General features: G+C 37.2%; 1 pseudogene; it reads right to left on the bottom strand.

Annotated features, from left to right (window-relative positions):
* The window catches only part of LOC123645731, an 81,388-nt pseudogene extending 59,936 nt beyond the window's left edge, over positions 1-21,452 (bottom strand).
* Between the last annotated feature and the right edge of the window lie 4,468 nt (positions 21,453-25,920).

Raw genomic sequence — 25,920 nt, 5'->3', positions numbered from 1 at the left:
TGTCAGACTCAATAAAAAGGTAAGATCTAAATATAAGCTGTCTTTAAGAAATCCCCTTTAAATATAAAGATACCTACAGGTTAGAAGTAAAAGGTTGGAAAAAGATATGCTATGCAAACACTAGGCATAAAAAAGCTGAAATGGCTGTATTAATACTAGACATGGTAGATTTCAGTGCATGAATAATACTAGCGCTAAATAATATTTCATAGTAAAAAAATGTTCAACTCATCAAGAAGACAATTCTAAACATTAAGTACCTAATAACAGAGTGTGAAAATAAATGAAATATAGCAAACAAATAGCAAAATTGCAAATGTAAATCCTATCTTATTAGCAATTACATTTATATTAAAGAGTCTAGTTCAACTTTATAGTATTTGATGACAGATTTTAAACTTCATCACTCCCTCTTCTCCTTCCTCACATTTAGTCAAGTTGAGAGCTAAGCCTGGGTGCCCTACTTTGATGGTAGTGGGAAGTTGAAGCCACTCATGGAATCCTCACCCCAGACATACCATAAATACCCCAAGGCAGTCTCCTTTCCCAGCTACCTCAAGCCATTTTTGCATCTGCTTGGAAGTTACCCTGATCTTCATGGAAATTCTAATTATGTAACAAAATTTTTCATGCTCTTAGTGTATGGATGTGTTGTCACTAATTTTGACATCGGGACCAAATTTGGGGTAAGGGTTCATCTTGCTTCTGCAGGGTGTCTACAGAATAATATTAAATGTAAATTTACTAAATACTCCAATTAAGAGACAGGGATTGACAAAATGGATTTTAAAAAGATCCAACTATATGCTGTCTACAAGAGACACACTTTAAATTCAAAGACACAGAGAGGTTGAAAGTAAAAGGATGAAAAAGATAGTGCATGTAAAGAGTAACCTGAAAAGAGTGCCAATACTAATCTCACATAAAATAGACTTAAGAAAAAAAGTGATGATTAAAGGCAAAGAAGAACATTTGATAATGATATAAGGGTCAATCCCATCAGGAATACATAACAAGTATAAACACATTAACAAGAGAGATGAAGCAAAAACTGAGAGCTCTAAAAGGAGAAATGGTAAAATTCATAATTATTAATAGATTTCAATAATTGATAAAAAGTAGGCAGAAAATAAATAATAAATAAATAAAATAAATAAAGGAGGCTTGTACAACACTATCAACCACATTGACTAACTTGACACTTATAAAACACTCTACCCTACAATAGCAGAATACACATTATTTTCAAGTGCATTGAAACATTCACCCAGATAGACCCATATGCTTGGCCATAAAACAAGTCTCAATTTAAAAGGCTGGAAATCATATAGATTATATTCCCTGATTACAATGGAAATTAGAAATGAATAACAAGAAATATCTAGAATTGTCCCAAGAATGTAGACTATAAACAATACTACTCTTCTTCTCCTCCTCCTCCTTCCTTTCCCCCTCCCCTTCCTCCTCCTACTCTTCTTCTCAACAGGGTCTTGCTATGTTGCCCTAGTTGGAGTGTAGTGGCTATTCACAGGTGATCATAGCACACTGCAGCCTCAAATTCCTGGCTTCAAGAGTCCTCCTGCCTCAGCTTCCCAAGTAGCTGAGACTATAGGCACACACCACCATGCCCTGCTAAATTATTATACTTCTTAATATTCTATAGGTCAAAGAAGAAATCTCAAGGTATAATGGAAAATATTTTGAACTAAATGATAACGAAAACACAACCCATCAAAATGTTTGGGTGTAGCTAAAGGAGTGCTTAAGAGAGAAGGAAGTGTATAGTTTTGAGTGTTCATATTAGAAAAGAAGAAAAGGTTGAAATCACTGGTTTAAACCTCTACCTTAAGCAGCTAGGAAAATAGAGCAAGTTAAATTCTAAGTCAGCAGAGGTAAAAAAAATAAAGATAAGGGCTTAAATCAATGAAATAGAGAAGAGACAAAATAGAATAATTTAACAGCATCAAAATTAAAACAAAAGATTAACACAATTGCTAGCGAGACTAATAAAGAAAAAGAGAAAACACAAATTACCAGTATCTGGAATAATAGTGAGGCTACCACTACAAACTTTACAGATATTAAAAATGATAATAGAAGAATATTATGAACAACATCTTGTGAACAAATGCAACAACTTAGATGAAATGGACAAATTCCTTGAAAGACACAATTTAGCAAAATTGACTCAAGAAAAAATAGAAAATTTGTTAAATATATAAATAAAAATGTTTTTATTTAAATAAAACTCCAGGAATAGATGGCTTCACTGGTGAATTCTATCAAGCATTAGCAAAGAAATAATACGAATCCTACACAAATCCTTTAGAAAATAGAGACAGCACTTCTGAACATATTTTATATAACCATCATAACTGCAATAGCAAAGCCTGACAAAGATATTACAAGAAAATTACAGACCATAAAAAATTTCTGGACATAAATGCAAAAATCCTTAACAAAATAGTATTAATAGTAAATTGAATCCAGCTATATAAAATGAATAATATGCATGAATAAATGATATTTATTCCAGGAATCCAAGGTGAGTTTAATATTTTGAAATCAATCAATGTGCTCATCTCTTTATTTCCCTTTTCTTTCTTTTCTGAAAATTTAGTCCTAAGCCTCAGCAGTGGAAGACGACATTACCTGGAAAATGTAGCACTAGATAGGGAGTTGAAATCCATGTAGAGTTAGGAGAATTTCCATGTATGGGGGCATCTGGGCACATGGTGTTAGAAGACAAGTAGAGAGAGGATGGTTTGTGGGTGGTGGCACTGAACTAGTATGGGATTCAGAGCCCAAGGAGGATAAATAGAGTGTTACCAGGCTGTGCAGCACGGTGGGAGGAATTCTTGCAGAGGAGTAGCCTGGCATAGGGTACCAGAGCCTAAGAAGGGTGAGAAAGACATACACACAGGGAGATGATCCTGTGTGCATCTGAGTCAATTAAGGAGGATGTCCATGCATTACTGGTACAGAGTATCACAGTGCAGGCAGAATGACAAGATAACAATACAGGGGCAGAAGAGGGAAGCCTAGTGAGGGATCTCACAACCTAAGCATGATGGGGTGTCCCATGTTAGATAGGATGGTGGGAGACATGGAAGTTATATCCAAGAGGGTTAATATTAAGGATAATGTGGGAACCTGGTTTCTCAATGTTGGGAAAAAGGTTTCAAAACAGAAAGCAAGAAAACTAGAATTAGAAAGATAGATATGTAAATTGCATATGTATGTATATGCATGTATCTACGCACATATATTTTCTGGCTCTGTCCACTGAGAGCATCTGAGAGCAGCAATGCTTTGCCAAAAATGAGAACAACTGGCACCCAGATCTTGGCTTCTGGATACAATTCTTCACTAGAAAGAACCAGGGCTTCTTGAAGAAATGGCTGATTCCAGCCCTGGAACACGGAGAGTACATAAAGAAAACTACAACATCTTTTTTTGGTGCCAAAAAGCAAAGGAGTGCTTCAGGAATGATGAAAACATGTCAAAAGGACACAGAAGCCAACTTGAAGAGGCTACCACTGGCCAAATCAGGGATAATTTGAACATCAAAATAAATAATGGGAGTAATGGATTATAACCCATTTAATTAAAAACAGGCAACCATGCCTCCATATAGTTATTAGTCAACTAATTAATCAATCAAAAGTTTAACAGGGAATGGAATATTTACATAGCTTCAAAGCACCTATTCACAAAATGCTTATTAATTACAAGAGCCAAAGAGTAACTTCATAGTAAAGAAGACTGGCAGGCACTACCATACCTAATAATCAGTGTGAACAACACCACTAATCAAAATCACACACCAAATAATAAATGTAATGAAAACACAGCATTACTTTTATGTTTAAAGGTGTCTAACCTGCATATAATCGTGAAGAAGTTGCAGACCCACCTTGAGGGACAGTCTACAAAACTCTCAGCTTGTCATCCTCACAGGAAACAAGGTCATGAATTTAAAAAAGACTAAGAAAAATGTTCTCTACTGATGTGGATGAAAGGGATATGAAAGCTACTTTCAATGCATGATTCTAAACATTATAGGTACATTTGGCGAAACTTGAATATGACATAAGGATTGATGGTACTGATAATTTTCTGATTTTGATGATTGTGATGATTATCATTATTTGTAGAAAATTCATGGTAAAGTATTCCAGTGTGGTGGAGAATCAGGTCTTTGTTCTGTACTTGAAATCTCTCTGCAAGTTTGTGATTGTTTCAAAATATAAATGTATTGAAAATTAATAAAATCAGTCAATGCAATTAACCACATTAACAAATACAGGAGATAAATCTTATGATAATCTAAAAAAGTACAGCAAAAGCACTTGACAGAATTCAACATCCATTTTTTTTTTTTTTTTTTTTTTGAGACAGAGTCTCGCTTTGTTGCCCGGGCTAGAGTGCCGTGGTGTCAGCCTAGCTCACAGCAACCTCAAACTCCTGGGCTTCAGAGATCCTACTGCCTCAGCCTCCCAGGTAGCTGGGACTACAGGCATGTGCCACCATTCCTGGCTAATTTTTGCTATATATATTTCAGTTGGCCAGATAATTTCTTTCTATTTTTTTAGTGGAGATGGGGTCTTGCTCTTGCTCAGGCTGGAACATCCATTTTTGACTTAAAAAAATTCTCAGAAAATTAGGAATAGAAAAAAATGTCCTCAATCTGATAATTTGGCATATATATAAAACTCATGGGCAATATCATACTTAATGATTGTGAAATACCAATTCTACTCAAACTGATCTATAGATTCAATGTATTTCCAATCATGATCATAGCAGGTTTCTTAAAAAGGAATTGACAAACAGGTTGTATAATTTGTTTAGAAATAGAAAGAACCTAGATAGCCAAATCAATCTTAAAAAAGAAAAAGGCAGAGGATTTATACTACCTATTTCAAGAACTGCTTGATGCCATAATCAAGCTATGGGAATCAAGGCAGCATGGTTTGATTTTTTCAGAAGGATACAGAAAAAGATCAAATGAACAGGATAGCCTAGCCATTGACCATACACATATATGGTCAATTGATTTTTAACAAAGGTACCAAAGCAATTCAATGGGGGGAAAGAAAAGTCTTCAATAAATGTTGCTGGAGCAATTATTAATAGTTATACAAATGGAAAAAATGAACTTTGACCCCTTACCTCACACCATATGCTAAAATTAATTCAAGATAGATCTTAGTTATAAAAGCTAAATATATAAGTTTCTGTGTAGTTAAGAATTAACTTTATCCAGCTGGGCAGGGTGGATCATGCCTGTAATCCCAGCTGAGTTACTCAGGAGGCTGAGACGGGAGGATCACTTGAGGCCAGAAGTTCCAGACTGGCCTGGGCAGCATAGTGAGACCCCAGTCTTTAAAAAATAAATAAATAATAATTAACTTTATCCAAAGAGAGGTTGGCCGTCATTCTGGCTCCTAGGAGATAATCTCTAACCCTTGGTTCCTGAGTGATAGGAGTGTCTTAATTATTAGTCACAGACCCTGGAATCACACCTGATAGTTTGTTAATGAGGTGACTCACAGTGGGCCCCTCAATAGTCTAAACTATTGAGAGATTCAGGATATGGGCTGGCCAGGCTGGAAATCATGTAATTAGAGGGTTGGGGCTTTGCACTAAGTGGTACCACAACTCTACCAGTGGGGAGGGAGGGAGGCTGGAGATTGAATTCAGTGATGTGGCCAATGATTTAGTCAATCATTTAAAACCCTGGGGCCGGGCACGGTGGCTCACGCCTGTAATCCTAGCCCTCTGGGAGGCCGAGGCGGGTGGATCGCTCGAGGTCAGGAGTTCAAGACCAGCCTGAGCGAGACCCCGTCTCTACTAAAAATAGAAATAAAAATTATCTGGACAACTAAAAATATATATAGAAAAAATTAGCCGGGCATGGGGGCGCATGCCTGTAGTCCCAGCTACTCGGGAGGCTGAGGCAGTAGGATCGCTTAAGCCCAGGAGTGTGAGGTTGCTGTGAGCTAGGCTGACGCCACGGCACTCACTCTAGCCCGGGCAACAAAGTGAGACTCTGTCTCAAAAAAAAAAAAATAAATAAAACCCTGGATGTAGAAGCTTAGGGAAGCTTCCCTGGTTGGCAATACTCTATGAGTATTGATACACATCAGTGTGCCAGGAGGCACATGTAACACATTCTGATATGTAACACACTACATTTGGAACCCTCCTGGACTCTGCCCTGTAGTCTCTCCCTTTGCCTGGTTCTAACTGGTATCCTTTTACTATAGTAAAACTACTTATAAGCATAGAATTTTCCTGAGTTCTTTGAGTCATTCCAGCATATTTTAGAGCCTGAGGGAGTGAATTTGTAGCCAGTCAGTCAGAAGTAAAGATGGCCTGGAGACTCGAGCTTATGGCTGGTGTCTGAAGTGAGGCCAGTCTTGTGGAGGACAATGCTCTTAACCTGCGAAGTTTGCCTCAACTCTGGGTAGCTGGTATCAAAAGTCATTGCATCTTCTTTGGAGTAGGCAAAGATTTCTCAGATAAAACACAAAAAGCATTAACCATATAAGAAAAAGTACTGATAAATTAGACTTTGTCAAAACAAAAATATCTGGCCCTTAAGAGAGTACCATCTAAAAAGAAATGGAGGCTAGGTGTGGTGGCTCATGCCTGCAATCTCAGTACTTTGAAAGGCCCTGTCAGGAGGATTGCTTGAGGCCAGAAGTTCAAAACCAGACTGGGCGACAGAGCAAGGCCCTATCTCAATCAATCAATCAATCAATCAATTAATCAATAAACAAACAAACTGACAAATGAGAGGCTAGGAGAAAATACTTGCACAACATATATCTGATAATAAACTTAAATCTAGAATATATAAAACTCCTACAACTCAATGATAGAAAGACAAACAACCCAATTAACAGAGACATAAAGACTTGAACAGACAGTTCAAGAAAGAAAATTTATGAACAGACAATAAGAAAATGAGCACACAGTAATATGCCTTACCACTCACTGATGATGTTATGTTGGTCACCTAGCTGAGGCAGTGTTTGTCAGCTTTCTCCACTGTAAAGTTACTCCCCCCACCCCTTTCCACACTGTTCTTATTGGAAGGAAGCAAGTCATTATGTGCACCCTACGCTTAAGGTTAAGGAGTTATGCTTTACTTCCTTGAGTATCTACATAAATTATATGGAATTCTTCTGTTCAGGAGATTTGTCTGTTTTCCTGCATTTATTTATTTAGTCAATAATTTATATCACTGTGGACTCATGGATATAAGTACTTCCTAACTTTCTTGTACTATGAGATAATGTAGACACATCTTATATATTCCCTGCATCAACCCTAGAACCAGCCATACCTCCAAAAGCTTTGGTTCCTACGTTAAAGAAAAGTAGTAGAAACCAAGATCTAGGTGTTGGGTGTTCTCATTGCTAGGGGGGTATCATTGTTTCTAGGTTCTCTCAGATAACAGAGCTAGGAAATATATGTGCGTATACTAACCTGTGTGTATACTAACCCTATATCTATAATTACATATGCATATATGTATGTGTGTCCATGTGTGTATTAAGATAAACATGAACTCATACTGATGTGTCTAACTCTAATCCAGTACCACATTGTTGTCTGCAGCCTTCTCCCCTTGCTTATCTTTAACCTCTCTATAACCTTCCAATAGTGAGAAATCTAGCCCCACCATTTGCCATCTATTTGCTTATTTTTCAATCCCAATATGCACATATAGGGGTTTCAAAATTGTTAACCCATACCTCTGCAAGGAACAACTTTACCAACTGGAGGACATGTTCCTTTTGTCTTTATTCTTACAGTCACCACTCATTTTCAAACATACTAAACTCAGTACCTCCCTCCCTCACTTCAGTGAGGTCCAGTTGTTCCAGCATCATTTGTTGAAAAAACTACTTTCTCCACAAATTGTCTTTGTGCCTTTGTAAAAACTGATTACTTTAGTGTGGGTATGATTCTGGGCTCTTTATTCTACTCCACTGATTAATATGTGTATTTGTTCACCAAAACCATGTTGTCTTGATTATAATAGCTTCATACTAAGCCTTTAAATAGGGTAATGTGAGTCCTCCAACCTTGTTCTTTTCTAGATTTGTGTTGGTTGTTCTATTACCTTTGCCTTTCCATATAAATTTTAGAATCAGGTTGTTGATATCTACAAAATGGCTTGTTGGGATTTTGATAGGGATTTCATTGAATCTACAGATCACTTTAGGTAATATTGCCATCTTTATATCTAGGTATTTTATTCTTTTGGATGCTTTTGTAAATTGAATCATTTTCTTAATTCCTCTGGAATTGCTCATTGCTAGTGTATATAAATACAATGGACTTTTGTGTGTTGATCTTATCTTACAAATTTGTTGAATTCACTTATAAGCCTATTTGTACCTTGTGATAAACTTACATAGAACTACTTAGCATAGAAGTTAGCTGATGGTTAGCTAAATCAAGTTCTTCCTCAGGGCGGTCATTCTGCATTGGTATTACATCCAGAAGAGGCTTTAACTCAATCTCCCAATATATTTCCTGATCAGTATCTATGACATTTATGTAAGGTAGTTGAATTCTATCAACAATGATAGTGTTACGTCATATCATAGCATAGACATAGTACAATTTGGTTTCATTACAGAACAAAGAGAATTACAGACATAGTGCTATGCCTTCATAACATAATCGGACCTTGTCCACATACTAGATATTATTATGGACAGGCATTGTGACAACTGGCCATGATCTGGTTATTTCTGGGTTCCATGTCAGTTATGGACAAAGCTACTCTCGCTGCCTCTGTTCACAGGCTTGTGCTGAGACTTGCATGCTATTATGTAGCAGGGCTCATTTACCTCCTATGGGGAGAACACTGATGGTATTCAGAACAGGCCTATCTCTGCTAACTGTACTACAGGATATGTTTTATTCTGCTCTGTTCTTGGCATGAGGACATTAATGGTGCAATGATGTAAATTACAAGCATGCTCAGTGAACTTCTATATTTTTGCAAGTTCAAAAGATTCTCATAGGTATGCCCCTTAAGCTTCAGCAGCTAGAATTGAGGGCCATTGCCCTGGACTACTTTGGCCTCCTTTGTATTAAAGCATTATCCAGCATTATTTGTTGAGTCACCTGACCCACTTCACTAATGTCTACCCATCTTTTCATGCTGACTCCCAGCTCTTGCCTTCCTCCTGGAGGAGAATTTCCTCAACTCTGCTTATTCTAGTTAATGAATCATTTCCTGAATGCTCCTCATTAAAATCAAATTCAGCTTGTCTCATGATACCTGGACTAACACTTATTTCTCCTAAAGTCTTTTCTGTTTTGTGGGCCAAACAAGAGTCAGAGACACCATTACGTGAACTAAAGCCTGCTACAGAAGGCTAAGCGGCCATCATGCTTATCACATGCATCTCTGTCACAAGGAGGGTTGTTTGACTAGGGACTTTACCTGTGGGAGTGCAAGGGGGAGGGGAACTTGCAGTTAGGCCTTTTGAGAGCCTTCTGATTTTCCCTAGATGCCAAGGAATACATAATACTGGGCCTTAATTTTAGGCCTTATACCACAAGAACATTAGAATAAAATAAATACATTTCAAAATATTAAAATCTTATAGAATAAGAAAACTAAATTAGAAATCAATAACACTTGGATATTAAACAACACAATCACAAGACAAATTAGCAAATATCTTTGAAAGGGGCCGCCTTGCAAAAATAACAGGAAATTACCTAATCCCACAATTTCCCCAGTAACAGCTAAAGATCAATCCTATGAGTTCCCTCCCTAGCAGGCACCCTGCAGGAGTTCTGTTTTGCACAACTTCTGAAAAGAGCTGAATGACGGAAAAGAGATGTAAATCTATCTCTTTCAAAACTGTTTTTTTGAGAATCTGCTTTTACAGAGTTCCTGAGTAAACAGCAGGAGAATGAGCTACAGCCTTAACCATATCTGGAGGACAGAGTCACATCTCCTGCGATAGTCCCATCTCCAAGGAAAGGTGGGGAAGCCAACTCTTGGACTTTGACATCCTTGCAGTTTTTGTTACCTACCTGCTGCCAAGAAGAAAGGAAGGAGCAAATGCAGCAGTTTCTCAACTGTACTCAGCCATTTTTACAACCCCCTTTAAAAAGCCTCAATAGCTGATTTTCAGGGTCAGCACATCCTTCCTTTTCCCTCCCTGCTGGTCCTTTTCCTCTTCCCCAGGGAAGAGTAAATAAAACTCTTCTTTCTATACTAATCTCTGCGTGAGAAATCTTTCTCTACCCACGCCATGAGCACCTTAGTAAGCTTTCCACCCTCATACCTTGAACAGATTTATAATGTTAATATTAGAAAAGAAGAATGATTTGGAATCAGTGATAGGGGAAGCTAGATCTTGAAGACGTGATCCAGGCTGTCTGTGCAACCACGTAATGATGGTTTCAGGAGCTCTTAATGCCAAGACAAGAGCTGATAATTACACTCTGCTTAGGGACTCATTTGATGCAGATTTTGTCTGTCCCACGCAGTGAGTCCCAAGAGTCTGTGGTGTGATGGCTGACCAGGCCAGCTACTACCTCAGCCTGCCAGTGCTAAGAAGGTTTACAGCTTTTTTTTTTTTTTGAGACAAAGTCTCACTCTGGTGCCCAGGCTAGAGTGCCGTGGCATCAGCCTAGCTCACAGCAACCTCAAACTCCTGGGCTCAAGTGATCCTCCTGCCTCAGCCTCCCGAGTAGCTGGGACTACAGGCATGTGCCACCATGCCCGGCTAATTTTTCTATATGTATTTTAGTTGTCCATATACTTTCTTTCTATTTTTAGTAGAGACGGGGTCTCACTCTTGCTCAGGCTGGTCTCGAACTGCTGACCTCGAGCAATCCACCCACCTCGGCTTCCCAGAGTGCTAGGATTACAGGCGTGAGCCACCGCACCTGGCCGGTTTACAGCTTTAACGAGTCTTCTCCCTACTTTAAAAAATAAATTCTGGAAAAAGTAGGAGAGGGAGAAGTAACAGAAGTTATAAGCATTTTGGTACAGTTTGAGGCAATGATTGAAGAATAATAAAAGTGTATTTAAAAAACCATTACTGGCCATGAATGGTGGCTCATGCTTGTAATCCTAGCACTCTGGGAGGCTGATTTGGGAGGATCACTTGAGCTCAGGAGTTCAAGACCAGCCTGAGCAAGAGCAAGACTCCGTCTCTATTAAAAATAGAAAAAATTAGCTGGGTGTGGTGGTGAGCACCTGTAGTCTCAGCTACTGAGGCAGGAGGATTGCTTGAGCCCAGGAGTTTGAGGCTGCAGTGAGCTACGATGATGCCACTACACTCTAGCCAGGGTGACAGAGCGAGACTCTGTCCCCCCCCAAAAAAAAAAGAAAAGAAAAAAAAAAAAATCATGGCCAGGCGTGGTGGCTCACACCTGTAATCCTAGCACTCTGGGAGGCTGAGGCGGGTGGATCGCTCGAGGTCAGGAGTTCGAGACCAGCCTGAGCAAGAGTGAGACCCCGTCTCTACTAAAAATAGAAAGAAATTATCTGGACAACTAAAAATATATGTAGAAAAAATTAGCCAGGGATGGTGGCACATGCCTGTAGTCCCAGCTACTCAGGAGGCTGAGGCAGGAGGATTGCTTAAGCCAAGGAGTTTGAGGTTGCTGTGAGCTAGGCTGATGCCATGACACTCACTCTAGCCCGGCCAACAAAGCGAGACTCTGTCTCAAAAAAAAAAAAAAAAAGAAAAGGAAAAGAAAAAGAAAAAAAATCATTACTGACATTAATTCTTTAATTTATGATTAAACTTGATTATTTTTAGTAGCTTTGTATGAAAATTTTATTTCACCTAGCTCTGATATTTTCTACTAGAGTGTTTCAGATTCACCTACTATTTTTGAACAAGTTTTATACATTCAAAAAATCAACTAGTAGCCAGATATGTTACATAAGTTTTTCCTAGTTTGTAGTTTGTTTTCAAATTTGTGCATAGTATCCTTTGATGAAGAGGTACTTTTCTTTCTTAAAAGACTGTTATAATATATGTGTTTATATTAAAGTTTTGTGATACTTGTAGATGCACATGCAGTTGTAAAAAATAATACAGAGATCCCGTGTACCCTTCACCCAGTTTTTCCCAATAGCAACATCTTACAAAACTATAGTACATTATCACAACCAGGAAATTGACATTGATGTAATCCACCCACCCACCTAATTCAGATTTCACTAGTTTTACATGTACTCATTTGTGTATGTGTGTTTTTAGTTCCATGCAGTTTTATCATATGTATGCTTGGGTACCAACCACCACAGACAAGATACAGAACAGTTCCATTATTACAAGGGTCCCTTGTGCTACTCTCTTAGAACCACATCCACCTACCTCCTGTACCCTGCACCCCCACATCCCTAGCCCCTGGCAACCATTAGTCTGTTTTTCATCTCTATAATTTTTAAAAATGTTTAATTGTGGTAAAATACACATAACATAAAATTACCATCTTAATCATTTTTAACTGCACAGTTCAGTAGTGTTAAGCATATTCACTTCATTGTGCAACCAATTTCCAGAACTCTTTTCATCTTGCAAAACTGAAACTCTATACGTTTTGAACAACAGCTCCCCATTCCCTTCCCAGGCCCTGGCAACCACCATTCTACATTCTGTCTATAAATTTTACTACTCTGGGTACCTTATATATATGGACTCATAAAGTATTTGTCTTTTTTGTGATTGTCTTATTTCACTTAGCATAACATCCTCAAGGTTCATCCATGTTGTAGCGTATGCCAGGATTTTCTTACTTTTTAAGGCTAAATAATATTACACTGTATAGATATGCCACATTTTGTTTATACTTTCATCTGCTGATGGACACTTGGATTGCTTAGGCTTTTGGCTATTGTGAGTAGTGCTTCCATGAACATTGGAATACAAATCTCTCTCTGAGACCTTGCTTTCAATTCTTTTGGGTATATACCCAGAGTTTGAATTGTTGGATCATATGTTAATTCTACTTTTAATTTTTTTTAGGAACTGCCATACTGTTTTCCATAGCAGTTGCACCATTTTACAATTCTACCAACAGTATACTAGGTTTCCATTTTCTCCACTTCCTTTCCAACACTTATTATTTTCTGGGTTTTTTAAATAGTAGCCATTCTAATGGGTGTGAAGTGATCACTAATTGTGGTTTTGATTAGAATTTCCCTGATGATTAGTGCTGGTGAACATCTTTTCATATGCTGATTGGCCATTTGTATATCATCTTTGGAAAAATATCTACTCAAGTATTTTGCCCATTTTCTTCCATCTCTCCCTTTATTGGTTTAGTAACTATATACTTTTTTACAATTTGTTTAGTGGTAGAAATTACAAAATGTATCCATGACAACAAAAATCTAAGTTACTTATAACTTTTCCCTTTTTCCTGGACAATGTAAAAATCTTAGAATATTTTAAATCCATTTACCTCTCTCCTGGTTTACAGGCTATTGTTTCCATGTATTTTAATTCCCTCAGTATATTAAAACCTCAGCAAGACATCATTTTAAAAAATTACCTCAGGCTATGTGTATATAGACATAATTTCTAATGCTTGGTAAAGTCAACATTTGCTTAGTTTTATGTATATGTTTACACTTTTTGCTGCACCCCTCTACTTCCTGCATTTTTCACCTTTTACTTGGGATAATTTACCTTCTCCTGAAGGAAAACTAGGGTGGATCTTCTCGTGGTGAATTCTTTCAATTTTTATTTGTCTGCAAATGCAAACAGATTTATTCTACCCCTGTCTTGAAGAACTTTTTTTTTTTTTTAAGAGACAGGATGTTGCTCTGTTGCCTAGCGGGAGTGCAGTAATGTGATCATAGCTCACTGTAGCCTAGAACTCCTACTTTGCCCATTTTTAAATGTGGTTCTTTGATTTTTTGTTTTTGTCTTGTAGGAGTTCTTTATATATTCTGAATATTAACACCTTATCATATATATGATTTGCAAATATTTGCTCCCATTCTGTAGGTTACCTTTTTGCTCTGTTAAGTCCTTTGATGCATGAAAGTTTTTAAATTTGATGTAGGCCCATTTATCTATTATATTTTTGCATTTGTTGCCTGTGTTTTTAGTGTCATAACCAAGAAATCATTGCCCATTCCAATTTCATTAAGCTTTTCCCTCATGATTTTTTTCTAGGAGTTTTATAGTTTTAGGTCTTACGTTTGTTTAGGTCTTCAATCCATTTTGAGTTAGTTTTTGTATATGGAATAAGATAAGGCTGTGGTCCCCAACCCTTGGGCTGGAGCCTGGTACTGGTCTGTGTCCTGTTAGGAAAACAGAGCCCCACATCACCACCTGAGCTCGGCCTCCCTGCCACTGCCACCATCCGTGGAAAAAATTGTTTTCCATGAAACCGGTGCCTGTTGACAAAAAGGTTGGGGACCACTGACTGATAAGGGGTGACTTCATTCTTTTGCATGTGGATATCCAGTTTTCCAAACACCATTTGTTTAAGAGACTGTCCTTTCTCCATTAAGTGGTCTTGGCACCTTTGTCAAAGATCATTTGTGCATATACTGGAGCATCTATTTCTGAGTTATATGTTCTATTCCATTGGTCTATTTATCTGTCTTCATGCCACTATTTTGTTTTGATTACTGTAGCCTTGTAATTAGGAAATGTGTGCCCTCCAAATTTGTTCTTTTTCAAGATTGTTTCATCTATTTAGGGTCCCCTGAGGTTCCATATGAATTTTAGGATGAATTTTTCTATTTATGCAAAAAATGCCACTGGGATTTTGATAAGAATTTCATTGAATCTGTAGGTTGCTTTTAGTATGGACATATTAACAATAGTAAGTATTCTAATCCATGAACATGGAATATCTTTTCATTTGTCTCTTCTTTAGTTTCTTTCAGTAATGCTTTATAGTTTTCAGTGTACAAGTCTTTCACTTCCTTGGTTAGATTTATTCCTAAGTATTTTATTCTTTTTGATGCTATTGTAAATGGGATTGTTTTCTTAATTTCCTTTTCAGATAGCTCATTGTTAGTGTATAGGAACACAGTCGATTTTTTGTGTGTTGAATTTGTATCCTGCAACTTTGCTCAATTAATTTATTAGTTCTAACAGTATTTTGTGTGGAATTATTAGGGTTTGTATATATATCATGTCATCTGTGAAAAGATATAATTTTACTTCTTCCTTTCCAATTTGGGTGGCTTTTATTTCTTTTCCTTGCCAGTTGCTCTGGCTAGGACTTCCAATACTATGTTGAATAGAAGTGGTGAGAGTGGGCATCCTTGCCTTATTCCTGATCTTAGAGGAAAGCTTTCTGTTTTTCACCATTGAGTATACTGTTAGATTTTGGCTTTTCATATATGGCTTTTATTGTGTTGTGGTAGCTTCCTCATATTTTTAGCTTTGAGTGTTTTTATTCTGAAAATGTGTTGAATCTTATCAAATACTTTTTCTGTAAAAATTGAAACGATCATGTGTTTTCCCCCTCATTCTGTTAATAACAGTATCTTACATGGATTGATTTTCATATGTTGAAATGTCCTTGCGTTCCAGGAATATATCCCACTTGATCATTGTATATAATCCTTTTAATGTGTTATTAAATTTGGTTTACTATTATTTTGTTGAGGATTTTTGCATCAATATTCATCAGGCATATTGTTCTTTGACTTTGGTTTCAGGGTGTAACATTGGTATCATATAATGAGGTTTGAAGTATTTCCTCCTCTTCAATTATTTGGGAAGAGTTTCAGGATGATTGGTTAATTCTTCTTTAAATATGGTAGAATTTTCCAGTGAAGCCATCTGATCCTGAAATTTTCTTTGTTGGGAGATTTTTTTTTTTAGAGACAGTCTTGCTCTATTGCCCAGGCTAGAGTGCCATGGCGTTAGCCTAGTTCTCAGCAACCTCAAATTCCTGGGCTCAGGGGATCCTCCTGCCTCAGCCTCCTGAGTTGCTGGGACTACAGGCGCATGCTACCACACATGGCTAATTTTTTCTATTTTTAGTAGAGACAGGTTCTCACTCTTGCTCAGGCTGGTCTCGAACTCCTGAGCTCAAGTTATCCTCTCGCCTGGGCCTCCCAGAGTGTTAGGATTATAGGTGTGAGCCACTGCACCTGGCCTTGTTGGGAGACTTTTGATTACTGATTCAATCTTCTTATTCATTAATGACCTGTTCAGATTTTTTATTTCTTCATGATTCAGTCTTGGTAAGTTGTGTGTTTCTAGGAATCTATTCATTTCTTCTAGGGTCTCCAATTTGTAGGTATACAATTGTTCATAGTATTCTCTTATAATCCGTTTTATTTCTGTGGAATTGGTTATAATATATCCTCTTTCATTTCTAATTTTAGTCACAAGTTTTTTCTCTTTTTTTCTTAGTTAATCTAGGTAACGGGTTGTCAATTTTATTGATCTTTTCAAAACACCAACCCCTTGCTTTCGTTGATTTTTTCCAATTTTTTTCTAATTTCTATTTAATTTATCTCAGCTTTAATATTTATTATTTCCTTCATTATGCTAGATTTGCATTTAGTTTGCTCTTTTTCTCCTTTCTTGAGAATTAGGTTGTTTTCAAATTAGGTTGTTGGTTTGAGATTTCTTAATGTATGCATTTACAGCTATGAACCTCCCTCTTAGGACTGCGTTTTCTGCATCCCATAAGCTTTGGTATGTTTTGTTTTTATTTTCATTTGTTTCAAAGTATTTTCTAATTTACCTTGTGACTTCTTCTACTCAGTGGTTGTTTAACAGTGTGTTGTTTAATTTCCACATGATTTTCCAGTTTTCCTTGTGTTATTGATTTCTAGTTTTGTCATTTAAATTTTATATACTAAAATTAGTATAGTATAGGTTACTATATTTGTCCATATATTTACTTTTACTAGAGAACTTTATATTTTCATACTACTTTGTGTTGCTGTCTACCATCATTTCATTTCAACTAGAACAGCCCCCCTTTAGCATTTCTTGTAGAGTGGGTCTAGTGGTAACAAACTTTGTAGGGACAAGAGTGAGCATTTTAAAATGCTAACCCACCTTATTAACCCCGAGTCTGGGAATGCCTCCAAAAGTAGTTGATGTATTACTTTTCACGTAGGAAAACCTATTCATTATTATAAGTTTCACCTTTCCTCCAAAACAACCCTTGATCCTGGTGCAAAAGATCATAGGCTGTGATACCAACAGCATTCTGTCACCCACCTACACATTCCTTCTAGAACACATATACTTTCCCCCCAGAAATAAGCCCTGGGTCTGGGGGGCTGTGGTTCAGAGATCTACCTGTCTTGCAGCTGCCCAAGAACATACTTGTGTCACTAAGTTTCCCTAATAAATCATCCTATATCGACACACTGGATCTGTCTGCCTCCTTCTTTGGTTTCTTGGCTCCTTCATCATTTAGGGGTTGCTTTGCATGTATAACCCTTTCACAGAACAAACTTCCTTGGCTTTTGTTTATTTGGGAGAGTCTTAATTTCTCCTTCTTGTTTTAAAGACAGACTTGCCAAACACAATATTCTTGATTGACAGGGTTTTTTTTGTTTGTTTTTTTAGTACTTTCAATATATTATCCCCTTCCCTTTCTGCCTGCAAAGTTTCTGCTGCAAAATCCATGGACAATCTTACAGAAACTCCCTTGGATGTGATAAATTGCCTTTCTCTTTCTGCTTTCAAGATTCTCTGTTTGTCTTTGACTTTAGGCAGTTTGATTTTAATGTGTCTGGATGTGGTTCACTTTGAATTTATTTAATTGGAGTTCTTTAAGCATCTTGAATCTATATGTCCATTTCTTCCCTTAGACTTGGGAAGTTTTCTGTCATTATTTCTTCAAGTAAGTTCTATGTCCCCTTTACTCTTTCTTCTTCTTGCATTTCCACAAAGCATATATTGGTCTGATTAGTAGTGTCCTATAAATCTCTTAGCTGTCTTCACTTTTTTTCATTCTTTCTTCTCTTTGTTCCTCCAACTTGATTTCAATGACCTGTCTTCAGGTTCACTGATTCTTTCTTCTGTCTAACTAAGTCTGCTATTGAACCCCTCTCATGATTTATTCAGTTTAGTTATTATATTTTTTAGTTATTGTATTATATTTTTTAGCTCCAGAATTTCTGTTTGGTTCTTCTTTATAGTTTCTATCTCTTCATTGATATTCTCATTTTGCACATCCATTGTTTTTCCGATTTCATTTAGTTGCGTTTCTGTGTTCTCTTTTAGCCCATTGAATACCTTTATAACATTTTAAATTCTTTGTCAGGAAGCTCATAGATCTTCATATATTTAGTGTTGGTTTCTGGAGTTTTATTTCATTCCTTTGATTGGGCAAAGTTTTCCTGTTTCTTTTTATGCCTTGCATTTTTTTAATGATCTGGGCATTTGAAAAATCAACCATCTCTTCTAGTTTTAGCATATTGGCTTCATTCAGGGGGAGACCTTCACCAATCAGCCCACTATGTTCTATTACAACTCAAACCTTTTCTTATTTCTTGTTCCCCCAGGCATCTGCCTGTAGAACTACAGCTCTAACATGCTTCCAGCCTTTGTTTTCAGTGACATCCAAACTCTGGTACCAGTATCATCAGTGCTCTGAGTCAGCCAAGACACAAACTGCTCCCTCAGGCAGCCCCCAGACAATCCAGAATATTGGATGTAAGTCTATTCCTTGTCTCTGTCCTGAGTGAAGAGTCCTGGTATAAGGGGCTTCATCCTGGTTACTCAAGAATATGTGAAGTAGGGGGAGGGGCATAAATGGGCATACTAAATGCCATGAATTTTCCTACCCCTTTTGCTGCCATTCTTCATTTTGCAATGGCCTATGTGCTTTAGTTGCTCAACTAGTCTCTGGAGTTCTCCCAGAGGTATTTTGGTCCATATATTGTTCTTAATTTGGTGTCTGTAGGGGAAGGAGGGCCTGTAGCTTTCTAGTCTGCCATCTTGCTGATGTCACTCATTAACCCAACCTTTGTCTTTTAATTGATATGTAGACCATTTATATTTAAGGTAATTATTGGTATGTTAGGGCTTAAGCCTGTCATTTAATTGTTTTCTGTTTGTTTCCTCAGTTTCTTTTTTACCTTCCTGTGTGTTACATAAAAGTTTACTCAATAATTTTCATCTTGATTTATTTAAAAATTTTTAGCATATTGATTTGTATAGTTTTCTTAGTGGAAGCTTTAGGTATTAAAAATAACACACATAACTTATTAAAGACTACTGGTATTGATATTTTACATTTTTAAGTGAAGTATAAACAACTTACTTCCATTTAGGTTGCTTTATCCTCCCCATTTTCAAAACACAAATTGTCTTAAATATTTCCTCTACATACACTGAACATCACATTAGATGGTGTTTTAATTATTGCTTCAACCCTGAAATGTGACTTCATATCCTGAGAAGGATATCCTATTTATACCTTTCCCCACTGAAAAGAATTTTAATTTTTTTCTGTCTGGATTTCTAAGCCTGCTTCTATTATAACTTTTTTTTTTTTTCTGTTTAGAGAATTTCCTTTAGCCTTTCTTTAATGATAAGGTTTACTGGCAACAAATTCTCTTAGTTTTCCTTCATCTGAGAATGTCTTCATTTTTCCTTCATTTCTGGAGGGAATGTTTTCATTGGATATAGAATTCTGAGTTCAGTTCTTTTCTTTCAGTACTTGAAAAATATTATTTTACTTCTTTCTGGAACGTATGACTTCAGAAGAGAAATGTCTGTCATTCTAATTGGTGTTCCTCTCTTAGTAATGTGTCATTACTTAGAGTAATGACACTACTGTGTCTTTCCTCAAATCCTCAAATCTCATGGTTCACAGACAGCCTCCTTCCTCCCTCCCATCTCTGAGTCTGCCTATGCCAGTTGTGTTTTGTCCAGGGTTTTGTAGTTGTAAGAGGGAGGATCTGGGAGGAAGGGGCTACTGTGTCTTGGTTGGAATTCAAGAAGCATTTTTTTCTTTCGAATAATTTTATTAATCATACATGTACAACAGCTTCTTAACTCTGTATATGAATTTAAAATTTTAAAAAGGAAAATGTCTGTCTTACTATACCACGATACTTAGGAATAGTTTCTTAACTTTGAGAAAAAAATCTTTTGAAAGGTTTCACATGTCACCTGAAACTTACAAATTTAACATTATCAAAGAAGTTTTGCTTCAATACTCTTACAAAGACCACTAGAAAGAAACAATAATTAAAAAGCTAAGAAATGGTCTCAGAGGCATTTTTTCCCTATAATCCATCTTCCATAGTAAGGTAATGTTATTACACAATCCAATCCATTCACAAAATGCCTCTTTGTATCTGCTCTGGTGTCTTCTGCCATATCACTGCATGTTTATGCATGATTGGGGTAAGATTTCCTTAACATTGTTATTTTGATAACCTGAAGCTGTTCCGTTAGCTCTGGGCTCTCATTCTCTCCATGGGCTATTCAGTGAAGCCCATGGCAAATAGAAAGAAGCTCCTCTGTCTGTAACCACCACTTTTTTAACTGCTTCCTGGACCACATTTCCTCTACCATATGGCACCCCGATGTTCCTGCTGCTACCAAAATTCATTGGACCATAGGAAGAGGTTGCTAGTTATAATTTCCAGAATCACTGTAATTTCCATTTTCATAATTCTCTTTTCCACAGTTGTCATAACCACCTGCATAGCTCCCATCCTGGTTGCCATATTCAGGTCTTCCACCACTATATCCACATCTTCTTAGTCCACAACTGGTGCTACTTCCAAAATTGCCTCCTTCAGATCCTCCTCCATGCCCATTATAGACATCCCCAAAGCTATGACCACTTTCATATCTATCAGATCCTCCTCTAAAGTTACTTCCTGGTCCTGGTCCAAAATTTCCACAGCCACCACACGAATCCTCCAAACCAAAGTTGCCTCTTCTGCCACTCCTAGAACTTTGAATTTCCTTCATTTCTTATCATGACAAAACCTTTCTTAAAGCACTATACCACTGATGGTATGGTATTTCCACAGCATAATTTAATTCACAGGATTATGATCATCAAAAGTAACAAGGCCAATGCCTCTTTTCTTTCCAGACTGCCTATCAGTCATGATCTCAAATGGCATCAACTTTTCCATATTCCTCAAAGTAATCTCTAAGGTGATGTTCCTCAGTCTTTACACTTACATGAGCCCCAGATTTTCAAGATTCTTCTCTTGCCACAGCCCATTTTGACTCAACCACTCTCCCTTCAATTGAATGAGGTCTTGCAGCTATGGCAGTATGAACTTCAGCCACAGATGACAAAATTATAAACCCAAATCCTCTTGATCTTTTGCTTGCAGAGTCCCTCATTACCACACAGTCAAGTTTTTCCCATTTCTCAGAGTAGTTCCTCAAACTTTCTTTTGTGGTTTCAAAGCTTAAGGCATCAATAAACAGTTTATGGGACTGTTCCTTTTCTCTCTCCATCACAGACACACTCACCTCAGCAGGATTTCCCACAACTGAGTGGACAGGAGAGATCTCTGCAGATGGCAAGCAGAAACTGGACTCATTCTGCTACTGTTCTTGCAAGGCATTTTTAAGTGCAAAGACATCTGTCTTTTCCTTGATGGTTTCTGCTTTGATGTAATGCATACAAAGGCTGTCTACACTGCAAGATAGTTTCAAAATCATCTATATTTCATTGTTACATCTCTGATTTCTCTCTTCATGTTTGCTTTGTAGTCTAGCTTTACTTTTCCCAGTAAGAAACTCTATTTTCTCAAGCTTTCTAAACTTATTCCAAGTCATTTTTCCTCCCTTTCTTCCTCCGTCTCTTCTTCTCTCCCTCCCTACCTACTTTATTGATTTTCCCCTTAGTTCCAGAGAGCTGACTTGCACCATCATCACACTGAGTTTGATATTAACATGCTAATAATAGAGCAAATTAGGCTGTATTATTTGTAACCATTTTCACAATAAATACCACAAATATAGGCATCTAGATAAATATTGTAATTATTTTGTAATGTTCAAAAATATGCAAATGTTATTTTAATTGGAATTGCATTAAGTTTACAGTAATTTAGGCTTTAGAATTTATTTATATAAAAATATGTGTGATTCTGGATACATAATTCATATATAAATGGAAGTTACTTTTAAGATTTCTGAAACATATGACATACTTCTCCCTCAAATTCAATATAAAAATTAAATCAAGAGACACATCTCAACGTGGTCTACTAGCAGTAATGGTAATAAATCAACACAAGATATGTCTTGGTCTGTTTTGTGCTACTATAGCAAAATACCTGAGACTGGGTAATTTATAATGAGGAGAAATTTATTGGCTCACAGTTCTGGAGGCTGGGAAAACCAAGATTAAGGTGCCAGCATCTGGTGAGGGCTTTCTTGCTGCATCACCACATGGCAGAAGGGCAAGGAGGGTAAACCCATTCCCATGAGCCCTTTTTATAATGGCATTAATCTATCTATAAGGGCAGAGTTCTCAAGACCAAAACACCTCCCATTAGGTCCCACCTTCCAACACTGTTGCATTGGGGATTAAGTTTCCAACAAGAAAACCTCTTTGCTCAATGTTGTATACTATATCAGGGGCATTTCTTTAAATATATATATATTTTTTGAGACAGCATCTCACTGTGTTGTTTGGCTACAGTGGAGTGGCATCATCATACCTCACTGCAGCCTCAAACTCCTGGGTTTGAGTGATCCTCTTGCTTCAGTCTCCCAAGTAGCTGGGACTACAGGCATGCACCACCATGCCCAGCTAAATTTTTTTTTTTTTTTTGTAGAGATGGGGTCTTCAACTCGTGGCCTCAATTTTTCTTCCTGCTTCAGCCACCCAAAGTGCTAAGATTGCAGGCATGAGCCACTATTCTTATATTTCCTAGAACTTTAAGAAGTAATCACATGTTCATTTCTTTTGCCCACTTTTCTACTGAATTAATTAGTGAATTAATTTATAAGAACTTTTATATGCTAGGCATATCATTGCTTTATGTTACATTTGATTGCAAGTTTTTCTGTTTTTATATTGATCGTTGTATATGTCTGTGTGTGTGTATTCATATATTTTTGCCAGTTACTGCAACTTTAATATTGTTCTGAAAGTGTTAGTCAACACAGCCAAAATAAAAATAAAAGACTATAAATATTTTAAAAGAGAAGGAAAATATCTCATTCTTTGTAGATGATGTAATCATGTAGTTGAAAAAATGGAAACAATCACTTAAAAATTATTGAAAATATTAAGTTTAGTAACCTGGAGAGATACAAAATAAATATACAAAATCAATGTTGTTTTTCACTAATAATAACCAATTAGAATTTAAAATGGCATAAAAGACCTCATTCACCAAAGCATTAAAAATAACAAAATAAAATAACTGGAGTAGACTTAGTTAGAAATATATACATGACAGATGAAGAGATAATAAACCCAACCAAAGACATTTAAAAAGGACTTGAATAAATGATGAGATATGTTGTTCTCAGATGGTGTTATAAAATATTAGTTAATTTCCAAATATTTAGGGATTTTCCAGGTATCTTTATGATGCTGATTCTATTTTATATAGTTAGAAAATGTAGTTTGCACGGCTTCAATTCTTTTAATTTGTTGACACTGTTTTTTGACCTGGAATATGGTGATTACCTTTGTCCCTGGTAATATTCCTTGTCTGAAGTCAGTTTTGTCTATTAACAAAGCCCCTCCAGCTTTTTAAAAAATTAGTGTTTTACCTTTTCCCATATTTTTACTTTTAACCTATATATGTCTTATATTAAAAAGTGGACTTGTTGTGGATGGCACATAGTTGGGTCCTGTTTTTCTTTATCTAATCTGGAAATCTTTGTCATTTAATTGTCTTTTTTTAATTGTACTATCTTTTATGAGGCATTTATTCATTTATTTATGTATACGTGAAAGAAACAACATACTTGTGTTTTCTGTTCTCCATTTCAGAGGAAGATTATGAAGAGAGGGTCTAAACTATTCACAAGTCAAAACCCACCTGGGTTAGAAATGAAATATAAAGAGAACTAAATCCAGACACAGCTGTGCCATAAGAGCACAGGTGGCTCAGCTCATATTTTTGGTATGAAGCAATTTAGCTCATCTCACAGGAAATAAAAGCAGGTGCTGATCAAGAAAACTCCAATTAACTATTTTTAGTATGCCTCTTAATTATTCTCTCCCCCGGTTTCTTGTCTTCTGTGCCTGAGTCTTGAACAGGTAACCACTTGCGAGGATGCCAGCAAGAGATGGGCCAGGGAGGAAGTGTCAGCAACAAGAAAATGCAAATCTGGCCATAACTATATAGACGTCCACTTGAACTGTTCAGCCACGTACCCGTAAATAAATCCAACGCAGAAAAAAGAATAATTTCCTAAAACATTTGCTTAACTAGCTTCTGGCCCTTGTAGTCCATCTGCTTGGGCAGCGGGCTCAGATGCTCCAGCACAGCTGGCTGAGGAGGCGAGCAGCAGTGCACGCAGCAGGCTGCAGGGCGAGGGCCACTGAGACTCAGGATCTACCACAGGGGCCGAGGGCTGGTACTGTGCATTACCTGGCGGGCCTGCCAAGCCGGGAAGTGCGATGGTCGCCTCATTTAATTGTCTTTTTATGCTTTTGTTTGTGTGTGGTTTATTACATATATATTTGTTATGCTATTTTAGTGGTATCTTTGAGTTTATAGTATACATCTTTAACTCATCACAATTTACCTTCAAGTGATACTATACTATTTACATAAAGTAGGCAAACCTTACAACAATGTATTTGTATTTTGACCCTGGCTATCATGCTATCATTGTTAGCCATTTTACTCCTATATATGCTAGAAACACAATATGTTCTTTATAAACAGTTGATTATGTGTTAAAGAGATTTGAGTAGAAACACAGCTTTTACTTATTCTTTCTAGTGCTTTTCACCCCTTTGTGTAGATTTCTATTTCCATCCAGTATCTCTTTCCTTCTGATTGAGGGATGTCCTTTAATATTTTTTGTAATGTAAGCCTGCTGATAAGGAATTCTTTCAGCTTTTGTATTTTTTTTTTTTTTTAATTTCAGCTCATCATGGGGGTACATAAGTTCAGGTCATATACATTGTCCATGTCCCGCCCATCCCCCTGAGTCAGAGTCCCAAGAGCATCCGTTCTCATTCTCCAGACAGTGCGCCTGGCACTCATCATGTAGTCATACCTCCATCCCCTCCCCCCCCCACCTCCCCGGGTCTGCATCTTCAAGCATGACCCTTCCCCAGAGGGTGTGCAATGCACTCGTCATGTAGGCATACACCCATCCCCTCTCCCCACCCCCATCCCAGTCTGATATCCAATTGGTATCCTTCCCCGATGTGCATTTAGGTGATGATCAGGGAAACCAGTTTTCTGGTGAGTACATGTGATGCTTGTTTTTCCATTCTTTGGATACTTCACTTAGTATAATGGGTTCCAGCTCTCTCCAGGAGAACCAAAGAGATGTCGTATCATCGTTATTTCTTATAGCTGAGTAGTACTCCATGGTATACATATACCACAGTTTACTAATCCATTCGTGGATTGATGGGCACTTGGGTTGTTTCCACATCTTTGCGATTGTGAATTGTGCTGCTATAAACATTCGGGTACAGGTGTCTTTGTTAAAGAATGACTTTTGTTCTTCTGGGTATATGCCCAATAATGGGATTGCTGGATCAAATGGTAGGTCTACTTGAATCTGTTGAAGGTATCTCCATATTGCTTTCCATAGGGGTTGCACTAGTTTGCATTCCCACCAGCAGTGTATGAGTGTTCCTGTCTCTCCGCATCCATGCCAACATGTGTTGTTTTGGGATTTTTTGATAAAGGCCATTCTCACCGGAGTTAAGTGGTATCTCATTGTGGTTTTGATTTGCATTTCCCTGATGATTAGGGATGTTGAGCAT

This window comes from Lemur catta, chromosome 10 (genome assembly GCF_020740605.2).
Source record: "Lemur catta isolate mLemCat1 chromosome 10, mLemCat1.pri, whole genome shotgun sequence".
Lineage (NCBI taxonomy): Eukaryota > Metazoa > Chordata > Mammalia > Primates > Lemuridae > Lemur > Lemur catta.
The sequence above is the reverse complement of the archived record's forward strand: the minus strand, read 5'-3'. Positions and strand labels throughout refer to the sequence as shown.